At 40.9% G+C, this 19,089-nt stretch overlaps 1 pseudogene; it reads left to right on the top strand.

Annotated features, from left to right (window-relative positions):
- Positions 1-481: 481 nt before the first annotated feature.
- Positions 482-13,387, top strand: LOC147426461 (uncharacterized; annotated as a pseudogene).
- The last annotated feature ends 5,702 nt before the right edge of the window (positions 13,388-19,089 follow it).

The raw sequence follows: 19,089 nt of genomic DNA, 5'->3' as shown, positions 1-19,089 counted from the left end.
AGATAGATAGATCTTATCTTTGAAGAGCCAATAGGATACAAATAGATAGAAGGTTTTATTTTCTGAGAGCCTTTCAGAGACAGATAGATAGATTTTTTTGAGTACGTCTCCACATTTTTGGAAAAAGAAGGAAAAACGCATGAATTGGAAGAATTGATGACTTTTAACCTTAGGCGAAAGTTGAATGGTATAGTCAATGAAAAGATTAGAGACATTGGAAAGCCAAGAGTCTTTTCACAACCTTTTTAAGAGAGTGCTATGGAGTTACTGCTTATGTTTTTCTCACATATGTTGTCTTTAGCATTTGCCTTTCCTTAGTGCTTTCCTTCCTCTAGGTATTGCATACATTTTAAATTTATTGCAAGTAGTAGTGCTTTTACTTTTGCCAGAATAATGATGATGGTGTTGCTATGTCCCTTTCTTTCTTGATGGTCTTGATTTGAGTTTAGTCCCTATTGATCTTATATTGTTTTCTTAGGAAATGGATTCACAAAGTCCTTCTAGTTACTCCCAAGCGAGTCAGGATTGTGAGTTCACTCCTCTACTGTCCCAGTATTCTCAAACCCCATACTCTCCTTCACTTGGTCAAGGTAGCTTTCCCATCTCCCCTTTTGGAGGATCTCCATTTGGCTTCAGGCCATTTCATCCACCCATACGACCAGCGACTCAACACATCGCAAAACGGAGTCCTTTTCCTTCACCTCCGCAGGCTGATACAAACAACAATAACAATGGAGGGAGATACCAATAAGGGCATAAATGGGGACGAAGGTAGGCTACCCAAATTGCCGGCCAAGCGAAGGATTCAAGTAGTAACAAGCGAAGTGGTACCAGTGATGAACACTACAAGTCGTGGAGGCAAAGGAAGAAAGAAGAATCAAGCCAGCATGGCTAGTCCAGATGAGGGCAGCAAAGACAAGAAGGGGAGAGAGAACTGGAAGGATGCTTGGGTTGTGCAACTCATTCACATTCGTGGCACTATGCACAATGACTTTGGGAAACCTCCCAAACAGGGTGTAGATCTTTGGTCAAAGGTTGCGACACAGCTTGCTTCGCTTTTTCCATAATGTGACAAAGATGGCCAAGCTTGCAGGAAAAAATGGGGACGCGTTTATGATGCGTATAAGAAAGACAAAGCTCACAATTCTATATCGGGTAATGATCGTAGGATAACTTGTGATTGGTACGATATAGTGGATGAGTACATGCATAACAGAGCGAATGTAGTCAACGAGTCTCATGCTTCCGCACTTGGCGACTCCAACAACATTGACCAGCAAGATTCAGTGATTCCCTCGCAGGCACAGGCAACAGAGGACGTAGGAGAAGGTGCATCATCAGCTGCAAAAGAAAGAGTCTTAGGCCCTGCTCGAGACCAGCGCCAACGAAAGGACAAAAAAATAGAGGACTCCCTTGTTGATATGGCAAATACCGCCAAGATCATGGCAGCTCAACAAAAGGAATCAGAAGCAGCTCGCAAGGCCGAGCAGGCTGAGAAGCTTAAACTTTTAGCATCTCTCAATAATGCATTTTCTGGATTCTTGGATGTATTGAAAAATTTCCAAAAAGATTGATGAAATGATCCCTTTGTAGCGATGCTTTGCGCAATTATGTATTTTGATATTTAATGCTGTGACATGTGACATTTTATTTTGGTTTTTCTTCTATCTCTCGAGCTTTGTTGTCTCTCATAAAGCTTATGGAAAAGAGTTCCCCAACTCACATGTTAAGCAACTCTCTGCTGCCATTAAAACTCGAATGTCAACCTAATGGGTCATATACATTTTGTACATACTTGTGTGGCTACCCGTTAATTGTGGTATATTACAGATGCACACTCAGCAAAAGGCATGAGCGAGGCAGGCTGAAAAACTCAAGAAGCTCAAGCTATAATGTTGTTGTATCCACTTCTGTGTCTGTCCTCGCAGATGATGCTAGATACAAAGTCCAGGAATGCTTCAGTGGCAAGATAACACAACCCTTAAGGGCCTGATGCATTTCTCTCATAACTGGTCTCACGTCGGGATCAGCTTGGCAGCAAAGAAGGCCCAAATGCAGTACACTTCTCCATTTTTGCAACTCCTCATTCTCACTAACAGCCCCTATTTCTGCTAAAAAAGACGCAATTATGTATTTTGATATTTAATGCTGTGACATGTGAAATATTTTTTTGGTTTTTCTTCTATGTCTCGTGCTTTGTTGTCTCTATTTGTTGTTCATTAATCCAAATAACCATATGTATCAATATCTTCTTTTGGTTGAGTTCAAAAAGTGATATATACTTCTGTCACAGGCTATGGAGGATGAGCTGGTGGTTCTTGCTTGCTTCTTTGCATTAATTATTGGTGCAATCGCAGCTCTAGAGCTTGTAGAATATGACGATGCCGGCATGGTTGACTACATGTACCGAGTTCATGTTCTTACTTGTTTCATTGGTCGAGTAATCCCAGCCAGAGCAGCGCGCACAAGGAGAAGAAGGCATGAGAATAGAGCATGTTGGGCATATCCCCGGCCACACACATTCATGGAGCAGTGCTTGAATGGTAGCTACTCCGACAAGATGTTCAAGAGCAGGCTTCGAGTAAGCAGAGACACTGTCATAAAATCTAATATCTAACTAACCCAAATGATTTTCTCATATTAAATTGATCACTTAATGTGGGAGAATAAACGGGAACAAGTGTTAAGATATAGGTATGTGCTTTTAGATCTATCTCAACACGGGGCCAATGTAAAGGGGCCCAAAAGGGAGATGGTCTATCAAAGAGCAAGGCTAACCAATGGAGCATAAGACCTTAGGGTTAGCTTCATTGAAGACCTCCAATAAATGTGTGTAAAAGTCCTTTTGACCTTAAGTAAGCTAGGGCTGAGCTTGAGGTGGGAACCCGGCCCAAGCTCGAGGTGCTTGTCCTGCTTGAGGTGCTTGTCATGCTTGAGGTGTTTTTCATGCTTGAGGTGCTTGATTAAGATGCTTGAGGTGCTTGACTGGCTCCATGCTTGAGGTGCTTGACTTGCTGCATGATTAAAGTACTTGAGGTGCCTTGAGAAGCTTGCCTGAGATGCTTGTGGGAACCCCCCTAGTTCAAGTGCTTTGTCATGCTTGGTGAGTAAGGTGCTTGATCACCTAAAAGTCAAAAGCATTCCTACAAGAGGGGGGGCGAGCCCTTTTCCTAGGGCCTAGAGAGAGAACACCCACTCACACACACAAGGGAAGCCCATCTTGAAGAGGCAGCAAGGACACATCTCAGGCCCCTACCCATGTTACCTTCATGTGTTGCTTGAAGCCTATTGGCTAGGCTTCAAAGGGGTCCAATGATAAATTACATGAATTATCTAATTGTTTTAGCATTTATCAAGTCCTCTCTCTCAAAGGGGAAAGGGGGACACTTGTCCCAAGGCTACCCATGTTGCTTGTAATGGCTCCTGCTTGTGATTGGCTAGGCCTGGAGGGGTCCAATGAGCTTCAGGCATGAGCTACAAGGGGGGGTCGACCCAAGCAAGCTAGGGGAGTGCCTAGGGGGTATACTCACCCACACACACTCACAAGCACTCTCATTGTGTGATATGCAAAGTGCAAGATCTCCCTCTCCAAGCAAGTAGAGGTTGAGAGCCTACACCAACACTCTTGGCTATGGAGTGCAAATCCAACCAAGAGCCATGCTTCAATGCTTAAGCTTGCCATCTCCTTCTTCTTCATTACTATGCTATTATGTATGCTAGCAACAAGAGTATGATAAGTGAGGAACTAATTCTTTCTCCTACGAAATGTTTCTTCTTCCTCTTCCCTACCCTCATTCCCTGCTAGCTCTCTCCACCTTCGAAGGTGTTTGAGGTCTTGGGACTGAGGCTTGGGATAGTTAAAGCTTTCTTCAAGTTTATGTTATGTTTGTGGTGCATGAAGCCTTCCATCTTCATGGCATCACCTAGGTCACAAGGAACACAAAGACTGTATTGTAACAAGTCTCTCTTTATGGGAGAAATCATAATACAAATGCCTATTGGAGGGGGGACCGGCTCCACATAAATCCGGTCCTCAATTGTTGTTATGTTCTCTAAACTCTCTCTCTTGCAAAAGTATTGTCTATGCCAAGTTAACTAATTGCTATGATTATGTTGCTATCTTCAATTATGTCTACCCGCTATGCTCACAAAATCATTTCTTGAAAGTACTCTCATTAAATTCCGCTATTCTCAAATTGAATAGGCAAATTCCATTACATTGGTATCAGAGCATTTGGTTTCTCTTTTCTTGCTTAAGAAGAGAGGTCCTTAAGTAGCCTATAAATGGTTGATGTTGTTAATTATAATAGAGTAAGTGGAACTGGGATCTAATACCGGTTTTGTTAAGCCCACTATGTGGGGGATGGTGCACACCTCGGGAGCTTTGGACTTAATAATGGAGTCTTTTTAGACTTGCCTACGGCTTTACCATTATTGAGCCATAAGAAGTCCGAAAGGAGCTAGCCCTTGGCAACTCTGCTATGTTAGACCTACTCCTCTACTCTCTATAATTAACCACTTTGAGCCGTGGGTGTAGATACTTAAGAGCCGATTTTCAAAGGCTAAGAGGAGTGGCAACTAAGGTTTTGAATTGCCAAAGCATACACTAAGTACATACATAAAATTTTGTTAACATGGCTGACAATAATCAAGAGAGTAGAATGAACATTGATAGCTTTGATTTTGCACATGAAGGTGCTAATGATGATGCTCCCATGTTTGTGAATTATCTTGTGACTAGGTTGCAACAAGCTATGGGCAACCCTACCTTGCAAGCCGAAGTTACTCAACAACTTCGTGCCTATGGAATTTCCCTTCCTCTCCAAGAGGAGAGAGAGCTTAGGAGGCCTCTTGAAGAGACCCCCAAAAGAAGACTCTCTCCCATTCGAGAGGAGGAATCCAAAGAGAAAGAAAGCAATGAAAGTCTAAGTTCTTCTGAAGATGTGGCTCCACGAAGAAGGCGGTCTAGACGATCGCCTACTCCTCCCAAGAGGAAAAGAGCAACCCATAGTCCTTCTCCTCATCACTCTCAAAGGCAAGAGAGGAAACAAAGGAAGAAAAGGGCTAGGAAGAGGTCACCCTCTTCTCCTTCTTCTTCACCTTCCTTCTCTTCCGATGAAAGTTATGGCTATTCTCCTAGAGAATACAAGAGGGGAGGGCATCGCAAATCATTTCCTGCATGGCGAAGGTCACAAAAGCTAAAGAAGTTCAAGGAGGGAGGAAAGAGTATTTCTTTTCTCACCTACGATGGCACCTTTGGTGCTACCGACAAAGTGTTTGCCTTCATCCAGCAATTTGATGCGGCCTTTGGGGACGAGGGCTTCACAGAGTCCTCCAAGCTACGCCATGTAGCTATGCACTTCCAAAAATCAGCTCGTCAATGGTGGGCTAGCCTTCGTGGCAATGGAGAAGCCCCAAAGACATGGAAAACTCTACGAGTTTCCATCATGAAGCAATTTCTTCCAAGCGATACTAAAGATAAAGTTCTTACCGAATGGCGCGGCTTGAAGCTCCTCTCTCATGAGTCTATCAACAAGTATGTAGATAAGTTTTGGGATTTACATCTCAAAGCTACTGTCTTTCAAAAGATAGACTTTGCCGAGCAAAGACAACAATTCTGTGTTACCTGAAGAGATGGCCGAATATATCAACTCTCAACTGCCCGGTACTATTACCGAAGTAATCCACCACACCATGGTTTCTTCACGCATCAATTTCCATCAAGGGGCTAGACGTAATGTCAAGCCCATGGAAAAAAAAGATAAAAATGATGCAAAGGGGAAATCCAATGCTCAAAATAATTCCCAAGGCACTTCCAACAACAACAACAACAATCGGTCCAAGGAGAAGGAAGTTTACAAAGGTAAAAACAAACTCTCTCCTGAAGAGCTTGAAGCTTTTCGCAAGGACCATAAGTGTTTCAAGTGTGGGGAGCAAGGACATGGCTATCGTTCTTGCCCCAAGAAGAATACTCGCAATGAGACTCCTAGGGCTTCCACCATCAAAGCTCCAAAAGAGGATGCTCATTGCAAAGGATCATCACTCTCCTATGCTTGGGGAAAGGTAAGAGAGCATGATGCCTTCATCTTGTTTGACCCTGGCTCTACTCTCAACTTCATATCAATAGAGTTGGCCACCAAGTTGGGCATTCAAGCTTTTGAGATGGGAGATATAGTAACAGCTGATGCAGCTTTCAAGGGACAACAAGCTTCCGTTACTCCCTTGATTGGGAAGTTGAGGCTTCATGTCCAAAGCTATGTCGACAAAGAAGACTTCTTCATCTCTCCCCTCCAACATCAGGAAGTTATCCTAGGGGCACCATGGTTTGATCGCATGGCTGCCAACATGAAGTTCCCTGAAAGGAGAATTTACTTCACCTACAGGGGAAAGAACATGTATATAGATGCTAATGAGCGTGGTCGCACTATTCCACTTGTAAATCCTCTTTCTTTTGATAAATCAATGAAGAGCTCAGTTTCTGCGTACATGATTTATGTCAAAGAGTCTCTAAAAGCTAATAATGTTTCATCAAATGAAAATGATAGGAATCAAGAAGAGTTAGACTTGTCTACTTTTCTAAAAGGATTCCAAGATGTGTTCATCGATGATATCCCTATGGACCTACCTCCAAAACGAGGGGATGATGACCATCGTATTGAGCTCCTTCCAGGAAGCTCACCGCCTAACAAACCTCCTTATCGAGTCTCACAAGCTCAACAAGAGGAGATCATGAGGCAAGTACAAGAGCTGGTAGACAAAGGGATGGTGAGGCCTAGTTCCTCTCCCTTTTGTTCTCCAGTCCTTTTAGTGCAAAAGAAAGATGGTACATACCGTATGTGTGTGGACTATCGAGCACTAAACCATATCACTATCAAAAACAGATTTCCCGTACCTCGGGTAGAAGATCTGTTTGATAAGCTACAAGGCTCTACCTACTTCAGTAGGATTGACCTTAAGAGTGGCTATCATCAAATAAGGATAGTGGATGAGGATATCTTAAAGACCGCGTTTCGCACAACATTTGGTCTTTATGAATATCTAGTCATGCCTTTTGGCTTGACTAATGCACCAGCTACGTTCAATCGTTTGATGGAGAAAATTTTTAGACCATATCGAAAATTCACTGGAGTGTTCTTCGATGATATCATCATCTACTCCAAGTCTTTGGAGGAACATAAGCAACATCTCCAAGTGATTTTTCAAGCCTTGAGGGAGAACAAACTTTTTCTCAACCAAAAGAAAAGTGAATTCTTCCTTCAAGAGATTCAATATCTAGGCCATATTATCTCTCACGATGGTATTCGTATGGATCCATCAAAGGTAGAGGTAATAAAATCATGGCCTAACCCAAGGAATCTACATGAGCTAAGAAGCTTTATTGGTATGTGTGCATACTATAGACGCTTCATAGCAAAATTCTCTCAAGTAGCAGGACCACTACACGACTTAACCAAGAAGAACGTTAAGTTTGTATGGACTGCTAAGGAGCAAAATGCTTTTGAAAAACTCAAAGAGAAGCTTACTTCCCAACCAGTCCTCGTGCTTCCGGATCTCTCAAAGCCATTTGAGGTCCAATGTGATGCTTGTGGTGATTGCCTTGGAGCGGTTTTGCTTCAAGAAGGGCATGCCATAGCATATGAGAGCCGAAGGCTCAATGGTGATGAACGAGTCATGGGCATTTATGAGAAAGAGCTTTTAGCTGTTCTACATGCCCTAGACACATGGAAGCACTACCTATTGGGGACTCCATTTATCCTACGAACCGACCACCAAAGTCTCAAGTATTTCATGACGCAAACCAAGCTTTCCGACAAACAAATGAGGTGGGCAAATTTTCTTTCGCAATTTAATTTCCATATTGCTCACATAGCTGGTAAGCACAATCAAGTTGCCGATGCACTTTCACGACGACCAAAAGTTAATGCGGTGTCTATAGCTACTCACAATGATCTATCCTCTATGATAGATGAGTATGCTACTGACCCTGACTTTAGAGACATAATGTCAGCCCTTGCTTTGGGGAAGAAAGAGGAACCATTCACCTTGCAGGATGGTTATCTTCTCCACGGCAATAGGCTATGTGTTACCCATTCCCTTCGTGAGAAGGTTATGTATGAATCCCATGCTCCTCCATATGCAGGGCATAGAGGTATTCAACCTACTCTCCGAGGAGTAGAGACGTATTTCTATTGGCCTACCATGAAAGTGGACATACAAGAGTATGTTTCAAAATGTGTAGTATGCCAAAAGACCAAGTATGATAGAGGGAAGCAACCTGGATTACTCCAGCCATTGCCTATTCCAAATTCACCATGGGAGAGTATATCCATGGATTTCATCTTTGGATTACCCAAGTCTATCCATGGGAATACAGGAATATGGACAATAGTCGACAGGTTTAGCAAGCAAGCACATTTTATTCCTGTCAAAAAGACTATTAAGGCACATCAAATGGCAACTCTCTTCATATCTCAGATTTTCAAACACCATGGATTACCCACATCCATCGTGTCAGATAGAGATCCTAGAATGACCAGTAATTTCTGGAAAGGTCTCTTTGAAAATCTAGGAAAAAAGATTGAATTTCTCTTCGGCCTATCACCCACAAACGGATGGCCAAAGTGAGATAGCCAATCTTACGATACTCGATCTACTCAAGACTTATGTTACCGAAGTAGATCAACGCTCACAATGGGAAAAGTATTTACCGCTAGTAGAGTATGCCTACAATAATACTGTACATACTTCTACGGGCAAAGCACCTTTCGAGATCATAGAAGGAAGACCTAAAAGTCCCTTGCTACTGAAAGTACATGGGAAGATCTTCGCCGCCGATGAGTATAGCCGTGACCTACAAGAATCTTTTCAAAAGATTAGGGAGGCTATAGCCATCTCTCAACAAAGGCAAAAAGCTGCTGCTGATAAGCACAGAAGAGCCTTAATGTTCAAAGAAAATGATTGGGTCTTACTCAAGTTTCCTAAGGCTCGATTAAGGCAAACGACGGACAAAAATCCTACGGGCCATCAAAAGTATTATGCTAAACTAGCAAAAAGATACTATGGTCCTTTCCAAATTTTAAAGCCTATCAATGAGACGGCTTATCAACTCAAGTTGCCCAACCATTGGCTTATACACAATGCCTTTCATGTAAGCTTACTTAAGCCCTACAAAGGAGAGCCACCAATTGAACCAATTATTGAAGACCCTCCCGAAGTTGAAGACCAAGAAGAGGTGCTACAACCCGAAGCTATCCTTCGGCATGAAGACAAGGTACTACGACATGGTAAGATTATCCGACGGTATCTTATTAAGTTCAAAAATTATCCTTTTGAAGATGCTAAATGGATGCAAGGAGTACAACTTAAGGATAGTATGAACCTTGTCAATGCTTACAATGCTACATTAGAGTAAGCAAATGTACAAATTTCTTTTAAATAACTCATGTTTTTGTCTTATATGACTAGTCCTCTTTTTAATTGTGCACAAATTTAACTAGTATGCATGCTTAGAATCATGTTTGTGATGACGACGTCTCTCAAACACCAAGTAGAATTTGTCACTCTACTTTGGGAGAATGAAATGGACTAAAGAGCAGACATGCTTGCGGCAGCTATGTCTCCCAAGCACCAAATGGATTAGTCATCCATCTTGGAAAGATGTCGTAGGGTAAAAAGGGATCCTTTACCCGCTAAGTACGATTGACTAATGACTAAGACTTTATCTCTTCTACCTCATAGTCGAGACGACGACTATGATTTCAAGAGAGAGGTAATGTCATAAAATCTAATATCTAACTAACCCAAATGATTTTCTCATATTAAATTGATCACTTAATGTGGGAGAATAAACGGGAACAAGTGTTAAGATATAGGTATGTGCTTTTAGATCTATCTCAACACGGGGCCAATGTAAAGGGGCCCAAAAGGGAGATGGTCTATCAAAGAGCAAGGCTAACCAATGGAGCAAGACCTTAGGGTTAGCTTCATTGAAGACCTCCAATAAATGTGTGTAAAAGTCCTTTTGACCTTAAGTAAGCTAGGGCTGAGCTTGAGGTGGGAACCCGGCCCAAGCTCGAGGTGCTTGTCCTGCTTGAGGTGCTTGTCATGCTTGAGGTGTTTTTCATGCTTGAGGTGCTTGATTAAGATGCTTGAGGTGCTTGACTGGCTCCATGCTTGAGGTGCTTGACTTGCTGCATGATTAAAGTACTTGAGGTGCCTTGAGAAGCTTGCCTGAGATGCTTGTGGGAACCCCCCTAGTTCAAGTGCTTTGTCATGCTTGGTGAGTAAGGTGCTTGATCACCTAAAAGTCAAAAGCATTCCTACAGAGGGGGGGGCGAGCCCTTTCCTAGGGCCTAGAGAGAGAACACCCACTCACACACACAAGGGAAGCCCATCTTGAAGAGGCAGCAAGGACACATCTCAGGCCCCTACCCATGTTACCTTCATGTGTTGCTTGAAGCCTATTGGCTAGGCTTCAAAGGGGTCCAATGATAAATTACATGAATTATCTAATTGTTTTAGCATTTATCAAGTCCTCTCTCTCAAAGGGGAAAGGGGGACACTTGTCCCAAGGCTACCCATGTTGCTTGTAATGGCTCCTGCTTGTGATTGGCTAGGCCTGGAGGGGTCCAATGAGCTTCAGGCATGAGCTACAAGGGGGGGTCGACCCAAGCAAGCTAGGGGGGTGCCTAGGGGGTATACTCACCCACACACACTCACAAGCACTCTCATTGTGTGATATGCAAAGTGCAAGATCTCCCTCTCCAAGCAAGTAGAGGTTGAGAGCCTACACCAACACTCTTGGCTATGGAGTGCAAATCCAACCAAGAGCCATGCTTCAATGCTTAAGCTTGCCATCTCCTTCTTCTTCATTACTATGCTATTATGTATGCTAGCAACAAGAGTATGATAAGTGAGGAACTAATTCTTTCTCCTACGAAATGTTTCTTCTTCCTCTTCCCTACCCTCATTCCCTGCTAGCTCTCTCCACCTTCGAAGGTGTTTGAGGTCTTGGGACTGAGGCTTGGGATAGTTAAAGCTTTCTTCAAGTTTATGTTATGTTTGTGGTGCATGAAGCCTTCCATCTTCATGGCATCACCTAGGTCACAAGGAACACAAAGACTGTATTGTAACAAGTCTCTCTTTATGGGAGAAATCATAATACAAATGCCTATTGGAGGGGGGACCGGCTCCACATAAATCCGGTCCTCAATTGTTGTTATGTTCTCTAAACTCTCTCTCTTGCAAAAGTATTGTCTATGCCAAGTTAACTAATTGCTATGATTATGTTGCTATCTTCAATTATGTCTACCCGCTATGCTCACAAAATCATTTCTTGAAAGTACTCTCATTAAATTCCGCTATTCTCAAATTGAATAGGCAAATTCCATTACAGACACCTTCAATTTCTTGACAACATGGTTAGCTCCAAAGATGCGCCGCTCTGACACAAATTGTCGCAAGGCAATCACTGTTGAGAAAAGAGTATGTGTAGCTTTACATAATTTGGCTTCAGGGGCGAGTCTCCAAATTATTGCAGACATGTACTCAATCTCCACAGCCGCAGCACAAGAGATTGTCATCCAATTTTGCGATGCAGTGTCTTCTTCCGGTCTGCATGATCTTTTTGTCAAGTGGCCTTCGACTGACAGGATGCAAAGCCTTGCCAAGGATTTTGAGGCAATCCACGGTATTCCTTTTGTGATAGGTTCAGTAGATGGTAGCCATGTGCCAATCATTGCACCTCGAGCCAATCATGAGGACTATTTCAACAGAAAGGGATTCTACTCAATTATCTTGCAGATGACAGTGGCCGAAAATTGCGTTGTTTGGGATTACGACATAGGGTGGGCAGGGTCCATGCATGATTGGAATGTATTTCAACGGAGTCATCTAGGTCAAAAATGTGAAGTAGGTTGCCTAGGCAATTATTGTCTCTTGGGGGATTGTGTGTATCCAGCAAGATTCTGGATGCTTCCACCTTTCAAAGGTAGTAAAGACGACTTATCTTCAGAGCGGTACTTTTGGAACTACATCCAATCCAGTTCGAGAATGCCTGTGGAGCGCGCTTTTGGAATGCTCAAAGCTCAGTTCAGAATCCTTCTAAAGCGTTGTGACATGCTTTTGCAGAATGTGCCGAAGATGATCCGAACATGCTTGGTCCTCCATAACATGTGTATTATTCACGCAGATTCATTTGATGAAGGGTGGATTCGAGAAGCCCACGGTGAGCTACAACGGGCCCAAGCTCAATTGGATGCCACAAGCTTGGATACAATAGTTCGTAGCGGATTAAATGACGCTCTTGCAGAAGTCTCTTGCTTGATGGACTCTGACTCTTCACAAGCAGTAGAGAGGGCACAAAATGGAGGCGATGTTTCTTCTGATGTTGTTGTCAGTGGGGCACATAGGCGAGATAACATTGCTAGAGTGATGTTTAAGGAGAGAGAGCAAAGAAATGCTGTTGCGGTTTTTGGAGACAATGATTCTGCTGACGAGAGTTTTGAGAGCGAGTAGCTCAACTATCTTTTATGTATTGGAGAGTCGAGACTTGATTTGTATTGGAGAGTACTTGCTCATGTTTTGTTGTTAATGCTTTCGAGATTTGTCTTCACTCATGTTTTGTTGTTAATGCATTCGAGAATCGTTCTGATGAGTTGAATGTACAATTTTTATGTACTTGCTGGATAATGTTGTTGTTAACGCAGTTCTGTTGCAGGTCATCAAGTACAAATCCGTGCAGTGCTGTTTTGCAAGGTTATGTCTCCACTCATGATTTGTTGTTAATGCGTTCGAGAATCATTTCGACGAGTCGACTGTACAATTTTTATTTGGCAGGTCGTTAAGTACAAATCAATGTCTTGTAGGTCTTGCAGTGGTTGTCTTGGTGGTCGTGAATGAACAATCAATTTGTCTTGTAGGTCGAATGTACGATTTTGTGTTGTGCATGGTTTAGTCTCTATGGTTTGCTGGTGTTTTGATTCGTTCTAGTCTTCAAAGCGTAATCTTGTTTTGCAACGACATTCTTGTCATACTGGCGGAGCACTTTTTAACGCAGTCGTATGTCTTGCTGTTAGAGCTGATAGCAAATTTGTGGCTGCACGTACTGATAACTTTCTATTGATAGCTGATGTAGCTGATGCGTGAAAAAAATGCTTGGTTTTGCTGTTGCGCATAACAGATTGATATTTTTTATTATATAAGTTTCAGCGCCCAAACTTGTGTCTGTAAACACCAGTGCCCAATATTGGGTGGACAAGTTTTTTAAAAGCTGCTCAATGTTTGGGCAGGCGCTGGGCACTCAAGGGCAGTCTGTAACCACCCTAAGGAGCTATGTCGCACAGATCCGTATGGAGATGACATGGCAACATGTTACTCGCTAGCGTGATGTCCATCTATGTGCAAACTGAACCGGCTAAACCCCCTCACCCAAACCATGCAACCTCCGGACATGCAATGCACAAGAGGTGTTGATAGGTTTTGGGCTCCTGCCCAACTGCTCATGATGCCTTTGCCTTTCCAACAGGCTAAAGTTCGTTCGTGAACCTGTGTGGGGGGGGGGATAAAATTTTATGTAGACTACTTGCATGTTAGATTCTATACTATACTTATGCAGCTTAAAAATTTCAAGCAAGAAGAAGACATCCACGTGTCATGCATTGGTTCACTTCACAAAAGTTTAGACCAAGCATCTAATCTATAATGTAAAATGCAAAAGTGAAGGGTCAGATTTGATACGCATAGGGAAATGAAAAGCCTTTGAAAATGTACAATGTAAGGACCAAAGACTTTCAACTATACATAGAATAAATGTATAAATTTAGTTTCACTCCACCTAGGCAAGTAAACATAGTTTTGGTGGAGATTTTGTTATTTAATAAAAATTTGATTTTTAATGATATATTTTGGCTTTGTTTTATCAAGGGGCTTTTTTCAAGACCAATATTGATACCTTTTATAAATTTGTTTTAAGTTTTTATTTTTAAAAGCGGTTGAGAAAAAGTAGAAGGTTCGCATGTCCGCGCATCAATTTAGGTCGGTCTCGCGTTGAGGGCATGCGCATTCAAAGGTAGGGGTTGTTATTTACATTATTGAGAGAGAGAGAAAGAGAGAGATTTTACGATTGAGCTCGTGGGGACTCCTACTCACAAGGGACACCCTTGCTCTTAAGACATTGTTATTTTTTTAATATTATCATGTATTTTCAAAAGAGTAGCTATATAAAACAAGAAAAATGTATTGAAATGGGTAAAATGTTTTAAAGAAAACAAATCTAACATTGGCATCTCAAATGGGGATATTTCCCAATTGACGGGCCTTTTATCAAGTCAGAATTATTAAATCCTTTTTATTTTTGAGAGTTAAACCATGTGCCACCCTAAAAAATCTATAAAATTTCTATATTATGATGAACACACACACACTAACTAATGTCAAACATCTATCCCTAGAAAAAAAGAAAAAGGTTTGATTGTTTGTGAGTCGACTTCATTTTGTATCGCTTTGGGGACATGCATGCAAATTATAGGTTGTTTTACATGTCATTGGCCATGAGAGAGAGAGAGAGAGAGAGAGAGAGAGAGAGAGATATATTTTTCGATTGAGCTCATGAGGACTCCTACTCACCAAAGACACCCTTGCCTTTCAAATTTCCAAGAAATTGTTATTCTCTTAATATTATGATGACTTTTAAAAGAGTAGCTAACATTTTTTCCCACACAAAACAAGAAAAATGCCTTAAAATGGGTCAAATGTCTAACAAAAAACCAACCCTAACATTGGCATCTCAAATGGGGCGAGATATTCCCAATTGACGGGTCTTTTATCAGTTGAGGGTTATTTGATCCTTTTTATTTTTGAGAGTTAAACCATGTGCCACCCTAAAAAATCTATAAACTTTCACACACACACACACACACACACACACACACATATGTATATATACACTAACTAATGTCAAACATCTATCCCTAGAAAAAAAGGAGAAGGTTGGTCTCTTTGTGAGTTGACTTCATTCTGTATCGCTTTGGGGACATGCATGCAAATGATGGGGTTGTTACATATGTCATTCGTCATGAGAGAGAGAGAGAGAGAGAGAGAGAGAGAGAGAGAGAGAGAGAGAGAGAGAGAGAGAGATTGTTCCATCAAGTTCATGGGGACTCCTACTCACCAAGGGGACCCTTGCCAATTTCCAAGAAATTATTATTTTCTTGGAATTATAGTGTATTTTTGAGAGAGTGGCTAACATTTTCTCCCATAGAAAACAAAAAAATACCTTAAAATGGGTAAAATGTACGTAAAAAATCAGCCGTGACACTAGCATCCCAAATGAGAAGAGAGATTGCCCAGCTGACAGGCCTTTTACCTGTTCTAATATATTTTATCCCCTTCTTTTTTTAGGAGTTAAACTATGTGCCACCCTTTAAAATTCATAAATTCTCTCAATTATGAGGAGCCTAAGTGTATATATATATATATATATAAGAGAGAGAGAGAGAGACTCACTACCCGGTGCCAACTTCTAAAGTTCAGAGTTATTATGTGTGTGTGTGTGTGTGTGTGTGTGTGTGTGAGAGAGAGAGAGAGAGAGAGAGAGAGAGAGAGAACTCTACAAAAATTGACGCAAGAAGGATCGCGTGTGGGTGTATTTTCATCCTTCGAGCCAGTAGTGGTGTTTAAGAGAGAGAGAGAGAGAGAGAGAGAGAGAGAGAGAGAATCAGAGGTTGATTCCAAGACGAGGGGTGGAGGAAAGCGTTGAAGGCGAGAAAAATCTAAGCGGAAGACAAGCGAACCCAAGGTGGGGTGTGCCAATCCGAAGAATCCAAAGCGAGGGAATAGGTGGGAAAAAGGCAAGCAAACTCACGTCGGTGTGTGCACAAATCCAAAGTGGAACAAGCAAATCCGAGGTAGCAAAGGCGGAACGAGGAGAAAAATCTTGATGATATTTGAAGGTTTTTACCCTGAATTTCTCTAGGATTTGTGCTAAGCTTGGGTTTTTTTCTCGCCTTCCAGGTATAATTTATGGCTAAGTTTCAAATTTGATTGGTAGGATTACACTAAACCTAAGTTTACTTTGAGCATTATCATACAATACAATGCTTTTTCCACAAAAGTTTAAAAACCGACATATAGGAAAATTTGCAGCAAATGAGACGAGCAAAATCAATGTGAAAGACAAGTTTTTTTGCTAGGGAACCCAAGGCGGCATGCACGAATCCGATGTGACGAGAAAATTCGAGATGGCAAAAAGGGGGAGCGAACCCAAGGCAGCATGCACGAATCTAAAATGGCACGAGCAAAACCGAGGTGGCAAAAGCAAGAGGCAAAGAAAATTTACACTAAATTTCTTTAGGCTTTATGTTAAACTTGGTTTTTTTTTCTTGCCTTCAAGTTAGAATTTTGTTGCTAAATCTATATTAGTTTCAAAAGAATACAATCCCGTCATGTTAATATAAATTCTCTCACTCACAATTGTGAGTATAGCCAAAAAAAAAAAAAGAATTTATGGTTAAATCTCAAAATTTATAGGTAAACCTAAGTTTACTTTGAGCATTTGCACACAATACAATGTTTTTCCAAAAAGTTTAAAAAAGGAATGATTGAAAAATTAAAGGCAATTTTACTATGTTTCATCAATGATTTTTTCCTAAAATTTGTAGGTTTTCTTATCTTCAAAACTAGAATTTAGAGGTGGATTTCAAATTTTCATATGTGAGAATACACAAAACTTGTGTTTTTCTTTCAAGCAATCTGATAGCCACTCATATACACAATGCTTCTGCTGAGACACTTGGTAAACATGTATATGAAAAATTTTAGCGTAATCTACGTCTACTATAGGAGCATTGGAAGCTTTGTATTTGAAAACAAATCCGAGGTTTAATTGAACACAAGCAAAACCGAGACAGAAGGTGAGTGAACCCAAGGTGCGTGACCGAATCCAAAGCATCATGAGGAATCCGAGGTGGGAGGGTAGATTTAGATGTGAATCTCAAAATTTATATGTGGAATTCTGGTAAAATCAGGGTTTCTTCTCACCTTCAATTAGGTAAATCTCAAAATTTGTACGTAGGATAACACTAAATCTAGATTTTCTTTGAGCATTCATATACAACTTCTATACTATATATAGTGGAGCTTAAAATTTTTTAGGAAGGCCCAGAGCATCCACATAAACTATTAGGTGACCTTATTTTGCTTTCATTTCTATAACATTTGAAGGTGCCGATGGTGCATAAGTGTACATGAACAAATAGTGTACACGTACTAACCTACTTATGTATCGTTATGATCTGATGAACACTATTACCATACTTGTGCACAAAACATAGATAGAGATGCAAGCAAGTGTGGCATCTGTAGAGAAACATAGACGGAAGGGCCAATCATATTCTGGATATTAAAAGAAAGTCAACTCATCTCTTTGAAACTTGAAGCTCTCTTGCTACATTGGAAACTATGAGCCCTAATAATGTTTTCACAACTCCACTCTTAGACATGAAAAGTTTTATGATTACACATTGTACCAGTTATGGGAACTCATATTTAAAAACTTGCTTACTTACTCAGTTTGTACTTTTGCATTTGGTAGCACTTCTATCAACCCTAGGTAGACCAAGGGAAAAACGTCCTTCCTACTATATAGTAGGTTATGATGTGCACTATTTCCATGCCTTGCTCTCAAAAGAAAGAAGCAAGTAAGAGAGTGGAGTCAAAACATTGAATCCAATTGTGTTCTCGTTGTTGAAACCGATTCTATTGAACCCACTCCATTGTTGAAACCAATTTTGTTTCCATTGTTGAAACCAATTCTACAGAATCCAATCCATTTTCAAACAAAGTTTTATGATCACATTGAATTCTCTTAGCTTTCAAATATTTCATTCCATGCTAACTTATCTAAGCTATATAATCAAGCTTCGTAGCATTGCTAGACCCAGACACAAAAAGGAGGACTCTCTCTCTCTCTCTCTCTCTCTCCCCAACCTAATAGAAGTTTATTGAACAAAGGCTAACAACTCACAAAAGATAATTTCTTTGAGCCTAGCTCCCAAGCTTGGTATTAAAAAATGATTTGCAGTTACATATTCATATTTGTTAGAATTTGTCAAGAGGTTGTGTCATGCATCACTTTTAGAAATACAACAGACTATACATGTAGAATAGAGTATTGATGGTGTTCCACTGGGAGGAAAAGATAGCCCTATGAGAATAGTGGCCATGTTTCTTTGATCGCAGCAACGCGCGGGTCACATGCTAGTTTAGTGTAACACAATGAACGCCAAACAAACGGCACGTCTGATGCACATGGGCCTTTAGACTCACCTTAACCACTAGGTTATGCACAAGACCCAAGTTCAATTCCTAGCAACATTTTACAAATGTTTGTTGTACCTCAAAAAAAAAAGAAGGTGAAAGTCACACTTTAATTTAAAAACAAAAAAATGAAAGGATTCATCTTACAAATAATAATCGAAGAAGATTTAATACTTGAATGCAAAGGTGGTCCACAAAATACAAACAATAATTAAACTTTCAAATGTACGCCTATCAGTCTATCCGATAAGGCTTCTTTTAGAAAGTCAAAGAAGGTGAAAAGGCACAATGGCCTACATAAGAGGATTATAAGGAGTTAGTGTGAACCAAAACTCAATCCTGCTCTTTGGAAAATAATGTCAAGTATCTCCGAGGCCTACATAAGCAGGTTGGGTGATGCTTAGTTAATGCCCTTGGGTCCTCTTACAACAAAGTAGACACATATTTAAAAGCTTTATGCAATAGTCCACAATTGTTCCGAGAGTTCAATGCTTTACTAAGGCGTTGTGTAGGCCAAAAGAGAATAAAAAAAGTTTTGCCATCATTAGCTTGCCATATGGCACTAATCAACCACCTTTTTCCAATGGTTACTAGGGCTATAGTTGAAATCAGCAAGAAACGTCACTCGAAAAGCTTTTAAATTGGCAAGGAAAATATAGTAATTGCATTTCAAGATTAAGCCTTGGAAAAAAATTTAATTTCTAAAGGAATCGAGAGATAGATTCCTCTTGCATAGCTTGCATGCAATCGATTCGGGTCGAGAAGTTAAATTTG

This window comes from Adiantum capillus-veneris, chromosome 24, assembly GCF_014529385.1.
Source record: "Adiantum capillus-veneris isolate H3 chromosome 24, ASM1452938v2, whole genome shotgun sequence".
NCBI classification, from domain to species: domain Eukaryota; kingdom Viridiplantae; phylum Streptophyta; class Polypodiopsida; order Polypodiales; family Pteridaceae; genus Adiantum; species Adiantum capillus-veneris.
The sequence above is the reverse complement of the archived record's forward strand: the minus strand, read 5'-3'. Positions and strand labels throughout refer to the sequence as shown.